At 46.8% G+C, this 9,748-nt stretch overlaps 1 protein-coding gene across 1 annotated transcript in view; it reads left to right on the top strand.

Annotated features, from left to right (window-relative positions):
• The first annotated feature begins 1,226 nt into the window (after positions 1-1,226).
• LOC134339102 (gastrula zinc finger protein XlCGF26.1-like) overlaps positions 1,227-9,748 on the top strand; it is a 72,985-nt gene continuing 64,463 nt past the window's right edge. Inside the window, exon 1 of the mRNA XM_063035410.1 lies at positions 1,227-1,364. The gene's annotated coding sequence lies outside the window, so the exon portion shown is untranslated. The remainder of the gene's footprint in view (positions 1,365-9,748) is intronic.

Below are 9,748 nucleotides of genomic sequence, written 5' to 3'. Positions count from 1 at the left end.
CTCTCTCACACCACTGTAATTTCCCATACTCCACTGAAATACTATCAAATTTCAAATTAAACTCAATCATATTGTGATCACTGCCTCCTAAGGGTTCTTTTACCTTAATCACCCCAATCACCTCTGGTTCATTACATAACACTCAATCCAGTGCAGCTAATCCCCTGGTAGGCTGAACGACAAACTGCTCTAAAAAGCCACCTCGTAGGCATTCAACAAACTCACTCTCTTCAGATCCACTTCCAACTTCATTTTTCCAATCGACTTGCATGTTGAAATCTCCCATGACTGTCATAACATTGACCTTTTGACACGCTTTTTCTATTTCCTGTTGTAATGTGTAGTCCACACCCCTGCTACTGGTGGGAGGCCTGTATATAACTGCCACCAGGGTCTTTTCACTCTTGCAGTTTCTTAACTCAACCCTCAAGTATTCTACATCTTCTGATCCTAGGTCATGTCTTTCTACTGATTTGATGCTATTCTTTCCCAGCAGAGCCACACTACCCCCTCCGCCTACCACCCCAATCCCTCCAATACAACGTGTAACCTTGGACATTCAGCTCCCAACTGCAACCATCCTTCAGCCACGATTCAGTGATGGCCACAATATCATCCCTGACAATCTGTAATGGCAAAACAAGATCATCCACCTTATTTCTTGTACTCCGTGCATTGAGATATAACACGTTGAGTACTGTCACCACACATCAAAGTTGCTGGTGAACGCAGCAGGCCAAGCAGCATCTGTAGGAAGAGGTGCAGACCCTTCGAAGGGTCTCGGCCTGAAACGTCGACTGCACCTCTTCCTATAGATGCTGCTTGGCCTGCTGCGTTCACCAGCAACTTTGATGTGTGTTGCTTGCATTTCCAGCATCTGCAGAATTCCTGTTGTTTGCGTTGAGTACTGTACTGGGTCTCGGACTGAAACGTCGACTGCGCCTCTTCCTACAGATGCTGCCTGGCCTGCTGCGTTCACTTTGATGTATGTTGCTTGCATTTCCAGCATCTGCAGAATTCCTGTTGTTTGCTATCCTTTTTTGACTCTGCATTCCTAATGCAGATACTCACCCTGCTGGCTACAGCTCTGTCCTACCACCTCTCTGCCCTCCCTGACAGTCTGACTGAACGCAGGCGCAGTGCCACCGCCGGACCCGGGCCGGCCGCGCAGGCGCAGTGCCACCTCCGGGCCCGGGCCGGCCGCGCAGGCGCAGTACTATTGTACTGTTCAATATGGAGACCAGAAGCTGCGACGTTCCCAGGCTGATGAGGGGCTCTTCTTCAGTTTCGCAGTGCAGGAGGCCACAGACCGACAGGACGGAGTGAGAGGAGACGCCCCCGTCTCTCACTCCTGATCCAACCGCGTAAGTCTCTTCAATAACTTGGCAGCTGCGCCGGTGGCACGAACAGCGACCGCCAGTCTGCGGTTGGTTTCTCCATTGTCGCGGAGACCACTGTGTGATCACTGAATTGGAAAAGTCAGACTGCTTCACCTGGAAGGAAAGTTCAGGGCTCCGGTTTGGGGGCGTGGGACGAGGTGGGAGTCATAGAATACAACACAGAATCAGGCCGTTCGGCCTGTCTAATACTACTGACCTGTTTTTCTGCCTAATCCCATCTACCTGCACCCGGACCAGACCCCTCTCATGCATGCAGCTCTCCAAACAGTGTCACACCTCACCCTGGCCTGCATTAAATTCCTCCTGCCTTTTCTCGACCCGTTTTTCCAGGTGGTCCAGTTCGCGTTGCTAACTCCGAAAGCCTTCCTCGTATGTCTCCAATCATATTGTCGTTCTGATCCCGTTTACCATATTATCACCCAAATCTTTGATGTAGATGACCAAGCACCGATCTCTGTGACACACCAGTAGTCACAGGCCTCCGGTTAAAGAAACAACCGTCTGCCACCACTGTTTCATCCTGAATGCCAAGAGAGTCAACATTCTGGACCAGCCTCCCATGCTGTCAAAGGCCTTGCTCACGTCCATTTACACAACGTCCACCGACTTTCTTACATCAGCCTTCCTTGAAACCTCAAAAACCTATATAAGGTTAGTTAGCTTTCTGCGTGGTATGTCTTAGCTAGGTTAACTTTCCCTAATCAGACCATATCTGTCCAAATACTTATACCTGTACAGTATATCCAGTCCCATAGAATACTTTCCGAGAACTTACCCACAACTGATACCAAGCTCACCAGCCTAATTTATTGACTTATTCTTCGAGCTTTTCTTAAACAATGGAACACTAGCTATCCTCTACACCTTGCCTTTGGCTAGGGACATTTTAAATATCTCTGTCAAGCCCCCTACAATTTCTGCACCAGCCTACTGCAAGGTGGAGGGGACCTCTTGTCAGGCCCTGGGGATTTATCCAGTCAATTTGACTCAAGACAGCAAACACCTGTTTTTCTATAATTGGGTTAAGTTCCATCACCAGTACTCTTTTGCCTCAGTCAGTTCTATAGATCCTGTGTATGTCTTCCAAGTAAATACAAGTGCAAATAATCAGTTCAAGTTCTTCCCTATCTCTTTGGCTCTGTGGATAGATCTCCACATTGATCTTCAAAAGGACCACATCTCACCCTTGCTATCCTTTTCAAAGCCCTTGGGATCTGTTCCACCTTGTCAATAGAACAACATCAATAGATTTCAATAGGTACATTTAGTGTCAGAGAAATGTATGCAATATATATCCTGACCTTCTTTTTCTTCGCAAACATTCATGAAAACAGAAGAGTGCCCCAAAGAATGAATGACAGTTAAATGTTAGAACCCCCTAAGCCCCTTCCAGTTCCCCCCTCCCACACACAAGCAGCAGCAAGACAACAATCCCCCTCCCCCCCACGAGCAAAAAAACATTGGCGTCCTCCACTGAGCACTCAAGCATGCAGCAAAGCATCAATAAAGAAACAGGCTTGCAGTACCCCAAAAACTACTCGTTCACCCGCTATTCGACATACCACAGGCTCTCTCTCTCTCTCCCTAATAAGGGAGAAAGAGATGTCCCAGTTTCACAGCGAGCAGGGAGACATAACAAAATAACTCACTGATTTATGATGCTAAAAGTCTGTTGCGTCACTTTTTCTGAGCTCTGTGCCTCTGGGCACACAACCAACAGCAAATCTGCTGCTTCCGATCTTCCTTGTTCTCCTGTGACACGTCAGTTGGTGGCGGCGGCGGCAGCTCCTGCCTTAAATCAGCCTTCCTCCAGAGTCGTTAAAATCCAGCACCCTGCAGACGCGCTAGTCTTCTAGGCCATGTCCTTGGCATAGCGAAAAGCAGCCGGTCGTGCGGGTCCCATTCCCGCAAAGAACCGAGGTCAGAGTGTTAACTCCGGGTCAGGATCTTCAAAAGAACCTTGGAAGGGAAAAGTAGAAATATCGAAGATAGAAATAAAGCTGTTTCCAAAGACGCAAGCAAAGGAGTCGCTATTTAGCGCCTTCATCACTCAGCTCTGCCTCTTCCGTCCCATGTTCTCATTTGGCCCTCCTGATATCTCTCTTAAGTTGCAGGGAGATGGGAACCAAAGTGCCAGATCGGGTAGTGGAGACCTCAGACACTTCCAGGCATCAAAAGGTTGAGCATGGTGCAACTAATGTCCTGAGCTGCATGTATTTCAATGCAAGAAGTATCGTAGATCAGCTCAGGGCATAAATCAGCATCCAGAATTATGATACTGTAGCGATTAGTGAGGCTCGGTAGCAGGAGGGCCAAACAAGGACATGGGGTTGCTCTACTGACAAGGTGGAACAGAATCCATGGGCTTCTTTAGATACATTAAGGGCAAAAGGATAGTAATGGCTAGAATTGGCACTTTTGAAGATTCTGTAGTTTTATATGCGACAGCGGGAGGGATTAAAGGAGGAGTGGTGGTGTTACTAGTCAAAGGAGTTTCATGGTAGTGCTCGATTAGGACAGACTGGAGAACTCGTCTAGTGAGGCATTGTGGGTGGAACTGAGTACAAAAAGGGTACCATGTTCACGGAGCTATATTATAGACCACCCAACAGATCCAGTGATTTAGAGGAACAAATTTGAAGGGAGGTTGTAGACAATTGTAAGAAACATAAGATTGTTTAGTGGGTGACTTTAATTTTCCACATATTGACTGGGGCTTTCACACTGTAAAAGGACTAGATGGGATAGAGTTTGTCATGTGTTCAGGAAAGTTTTTTAAATCAGTACATTGAAGTCCCAATGAGAGAGTGTGGAATACTTGATCAGCTTTCAGGGAATGAGACTTAGCAGGTGACAGAAGTTTGCTCAGGGGAACACTTTGCATCTAATGATCACAATGCCATTAGTTTCAAAGTAAGCATGCAAGAAGATAGGTCTGGTCTGTGGGTTGAGATTCTAAATTGGAGAAAGGCTAATTTTGATGGCATCAGAAAGGATCTGGCAAGTGTAGATTGGGACGGGCTGTTTTCTGGCAAAGTTGTACTTGGTAAATGGGGGGCCTTCAAAAGTGAAATTTTGAGGTTTGAAAGTTTGTATGTATCTGTCAGAATAAAAGCTAAAGAAAACAGCTGTAGGGAACCTTGGTTATCAAGATATATTGAGGTTCTGGTTAAGAGAAAAAGGTGCATAATGGGTATAGGCAGGTGGGAACAAATGAGGTGCTTAGGGAGTATAAGAAATGCAAGAAAACACTTAAGAAAGAAATCAGAAGGGCTAAAAGAATGCTTGAGGTTGCCTAGCAAACAAGGTAGAAAACCAAGAGATTCTGCAGATATGTTAAGAACAAAAGGATTGCAACGGATAAAATTGGTCCTCTGGAAGATAAGGTTGATAGTCTATGCATGGAGCCAAAAGAGATGGGGGAGTTCTTATATGCATTTTTTGCATCTGTATTTACTCAGGGCCAACTTCCTTGACCCTATACAGATTAAAGAGGAGGAGGTGTTTGCTGACTTGAGGCAAATTAAGGTCGATAAATCCCCAGAGCCTGACAAGGTGTTCTCTTGGACCATATGGAAGGCAAGTACAGAAATTGCCAGGGCCCTAGCAGAGATATATTTAAATCATCTTCAGCGAAAGGTGACGTACCAGAGGATTGGGGGCTGCTCAGTTGTTTAAGAAAGGTTCTAAAAATAAACCAGGTAATTATAGGCTGGTGAGCCAGACATCAGTAGTGGGAAAGTTATTGGAAGGTATTCTAAGGGACCGGATATGCTATATAGTATTTAGATAGACATGGACTGATTAAGGATAGTCAGTATGGCAGGTCGTGTCAAGGATGTTAGCAGAAAGTTGATGAAGGCAAGGCGGTGGATGGACTTTAGCAAAGATATTGACAAGGTCCCACATTGGTGTTTCATTGAAAAGGTTCAGTTGCTCGGCATTCAACATGGGGTAGTAAATTGGATGTTAGATTTGCTTTGTGAGAGAAATCAGTAGAGGCTTTCCTGACTGACTGGAGGCCTGTGACTAGTGGAGTGCCACAGGGATTGGTGTTGTTTATCATCTAGATCATGATCTGGATGATAATGTAGTCTTCTGGATCAACAAATTTGCAGATGACACCAAGATTGGAGGTGCAGTGGACAACAAGGAAGACTGTCAAAGTTTGCAGCAAGATCTAGACCAGCTGGAAAAAAGATCTGAGAAATGCCTGATGGAATTTAGTAAGACAAGTGTGAGGTGTTGCACTTCAGTAGGACCAACCAGGGCAGGTGAACGGTAGGGCACTGAGTACAAAGGGATCTGGGAATACAGGTCCTTGATTTATTGAAAGTGGTGTCACAGATGGATAGAGTCGTATAAAGAAAGCTTTTGGCACATTGACCTTCACAAATCAAATTATCAAATACAGGAGATGGAATGTTATGTTGAAGTGTAATGAGGCCTAATTTGGAGTTTTGTGTGAAGTTTTGGTCACCTACCTACAGGAAAGATGTAAATAAGGTTGAAATAGTACAGACAACAGGAATTCTGCAGATGCTGGAAATTCAAGCAACACACATCAAAGTTGCTGGTGAACGCAGCAGGCCAAGCAGCATCTATAGGAAGAGGCGCAGTGGATGTTTCAGGCCGAGACCCTTCGTCAGGACTAACTGAAGGAAGAGTGAGTAAGGGATTTGAAAGGGGGAGGGGGAGATCCAAAATGATAGGAGAAGACAGGAGGGGGAGGGATGGAGCCGAGAGCTGGACAGGTGATAGGCAAAAGGGGATACGAGAGGATCATGGGGCAGGAGGTCCGGGATGAAAGACAAGGGTGGGGGGAACCCAGAGGATGGGCAAGAGGTATATTCAGAGGGACAGAGGGAGAAAAAGGAGAGTGAGAGAAAGAATGTGTGCATAAAAATGAGTAACAGATGGGGTACGAGGGGGAGGTGGGGCCTTAGCGGAAGTTAGAGAAGTCGATGTTCATGCCATCAGGTTGGAGGCTACCCAGACGGAATATAAGGTGTTGTTCCTCCAACCTGAGTGTGGCTTCATCTTTACAGAAGAGGAGGCCGTGGATAGACATGTCAGAATGGGAATGGGATGTGGAATTAAAATGTGTGGCCACTGGGAGATCCTGCTCTCTCTGGCGGACAGAGCGTAGATGTTCAGCAAAGCGGTCTCCCAGTCTGCGTCGGGTCTCACCAATATATAAAAGGCCACATCGGGAGCCCCGGACGCAGTATATCACCCCAGTCGACTCACAGGTGAAGTGATGCCTCACCTGGAAGGACTGTTTGGGGCCCTGAATGGTGGTAAGGGAGGAAGTGTAAGGGCATGTGTGGCACTTGTTCCGCTTACATGGATAAGTGCCAGGAGGGAGATCAGTGGGGAGGGATGGGGGGGACGAATGGACAAGGGAGTTGTGTAGGGAGCGATCCCTGCGGAATGCAGAGAGAGCGGGGGAGGGAAAGATGTGCTTAGTGGTGGGATCCCGTTGGAGGTGGCGGAAGTTACGGAGAATAATATGTTGGACCCGGAGGCTGGTGGGGTGGTAGGTGAGGACCAGGGGAACCCTATTCCTAGTGGGGTGGTGGGAGGATGGAGTGAGAGCAGATGTACGTGAAATGGGGGAGATGCGTTTAAGAGCAGAGTTGATAGTGGAGGAAGGGAAGCCCCTTTCTTTAAAAAATGAAGACATCTCCCTCGTCCTAGAATGAAAAGCCTCATTCTGAGAGCAGATGCGGCGGAGACGGAGGAATTGCGAGAAGGGGATGGCGTTTTTGCAAGAGACAGGGTGAGAAGAGGAATAGTCCAGATAGCGGTGAGAGTCAGTAGGCTTAAAGTAGACATCAGTGGATAAGCTGTCTCCAGAGACAGAGACAGAAAGATCTAGAAAGGGGAGGGAGGTGTCGGAAATGGACCAGGTAAACTTGAGGGCAGGGTGAAAGTTGGAGGCAAAGTTAATAAAGTCAACGAGTTCTGCATGCGTGCAGGAAGCAGCGCCAATGCAGTCATCGATGTAGCGAAGGAAAAGTGGGGGACAGATACCAGAATAGGCACGGAACATAGATTGTTCCACAAACCCAACAAAAAGGCAGGCATAGCTAGGACCCATACGGGTGCCCATAGCTACACCTTTAGTTTGGAGGAAATGGGAGGAGCCAAAGGAGAAATTATTAAGAGTAAGGACTAATTCCGCTAGACGGAGCAGAGTGGTGGTAGAGGGGAACTGATTAGGTCTCCCCACTGATCTCCCTCCTGGCACTTATCCATGTAAGCGGAACAAGTGCTACACATGCCCTTACACTTCCTCCCTTACCACCATTCAGGGCCCCAAACAGTCCTTCCAGGTGAGGCATCACTTCACCTGTGAGTCGACTGGGGTGATATACTGCGTCCGGTGCTCCCGATGTGGCCTTTTATATATTGGTGAGACCCGACGCAGACTGGGAGACCGCTTTGCTGAACATCTACGCTCTGTCCGCCAGAGAAAGCAGGATCTCCCAGTGGCCACACATTTTAATTCCACATCCCATTCCCATTCTGACATGTCTATCCACGGCCTCCTCTTCTATAAAGATGAAGCCACACTCAGGTTGGAGGAACAACACCTTATATTCCGTCTGGGTAGCCTCCAACCTGATGGCATGAACATCGACTTCTCTAACTTGCGCTAAGGCCCCACCTCCCCCTCGTACCCCATCTGTTAGTCATTTTTATGCACACATTCTTTCTCTCACTCTCCTTTTTCTCCCTCTGTCCCTCTGAATATACCTCTTGCCCATCCTCTGGGTCACCCCCCCCCTTGTCTTTCTTCCCGGACCTCCTGTCCCATGATCCTCTCATATCCCCTTTTGCCTATCACCTGTCCAGCTCTCGGCTCCATCCCTCCCCCTCCTGTCTTCTCCTATCATTTTGGATCTCCCCCTCCCCCTCCAACTTTCAAATCCCTTACTCACTCTTCCTTCAGTTAGTCCTGACGAAGGGTCTCGGCCTGAAACGTCGACTGCACCTCTTCCTACAGATGCTGCTTGGCCTGCTGCGTTCACCAGCGACTTTGATGAAATAGTACAGACAACCTTTACAAGGATGTTGCCAGGTCTGGAAGACCTGAGTTATGAAGAAAGATTGTGTAGGTTAGGACTTTATTCCTTGGAATGTAGAAGATTGAGAGGAGATTTGATAAAGGTATACAAAATTATGAGGGGTATAGATAGGGTAAATGCAAGCGGGCTTTTTCCACTGAGGTTGGGTGGGACTACAAGTAGAGGTCATGGTTTAAGGGGAAAGATGAAACGTTAAGGGGAACATGAGGCAAACCTCTTGACTCAGAGGGTTGTGAGTGTGTGGAGGGAGCTGTGAATGCAAGTAGTGGATGCAAACTCGATTTCAAGATTTATGAGAAGTTTGAATGGTCACATGGATGCTAAGGGTATGAATGCTTGTGGTCCTATATGTCTGTGGATGTAGGTCTATGGGAGTAAACAGTTTAAATGGTTTGGCACAGACTAGATGGGCCAAATGATCTGTTTCTGAGCTGTACTTTTCTATGACTATGACTCTTAAGTCTTCTCATGCATTTCTTATACCCCTCAAGCATCTCATTTGATTCAGACTGCCCTCCTTCTTCATAACCAGGACCTCAATATCCCTCAATAACCAAAGTTCCCTAAAATAGTTAACCAGGCCTCTATTCTTACAGGAACATCCAAATTCCCTACTCTCAATATCTCACTGATGAGGACAATGTGGTTGCAGGGGAAGTGTTGTAATAGGGGAGAGGTGTTGGAGGATGGGAGTGGACCAGGGTGTCCAAAGTGAATGGTCCTTGCAAAACCCCATGATGTTCTTACAGTAGAATGAGGACAAAGGAGATTTTCAGGGATGTTGCTGGGACTCAAGGGACTGAGATGTGGAGGGATCTTGAGCTGTTCAACTCTTCAGGCATAGGAGAACAGTCAGGAGAGGCATAGATAAGTGTTAGTGTTTAAAATTAGGAGAGGTGGACACTAACAGATTTTCCCTTGGGTAGGTGAATTTAAAGCTAGCAAGGGATGGAACAAATTTGACCTTGCAGAGGTGTATAAAATCGCTGGTAAGTTGGTTTACTACTGTTACATGTACTGAGGTGCAATGAAAACCTTATCTGGCCTATTGCTCATACAGGTCAAATAATTTCATGGTGCATTGAGGTAGAAGAAGATAAACTAATTAAAGAATGCAGAATGAAGTGTAACAGCGAAAGGAAGAGTGCAGTGTGGGTAGACAACAAGGTCCAGGATCATAACGAGTTGGATAACAAGATGCTTTGTGATGTCAAGAGTCCATTTCATTAGAGAGCATTACAACAGTGGAGTAGC

Source organism: Mobula hypostoma, chromosome 28, assembly GCF_963921235.1.
Source record: "Mobula hypostoma chromosome 28, sMobHyp1.1, whole genome shotgun sequence".
NCBI lineage: Eukaryota > Metazoa > Chordata > Chondrichthyes > Myliobatiformes > Myliobatidae > Mobula > Mobula hypostoma.
This window is presented reverse-complemented; position numbering and strand designations above follow the sequence as displayed.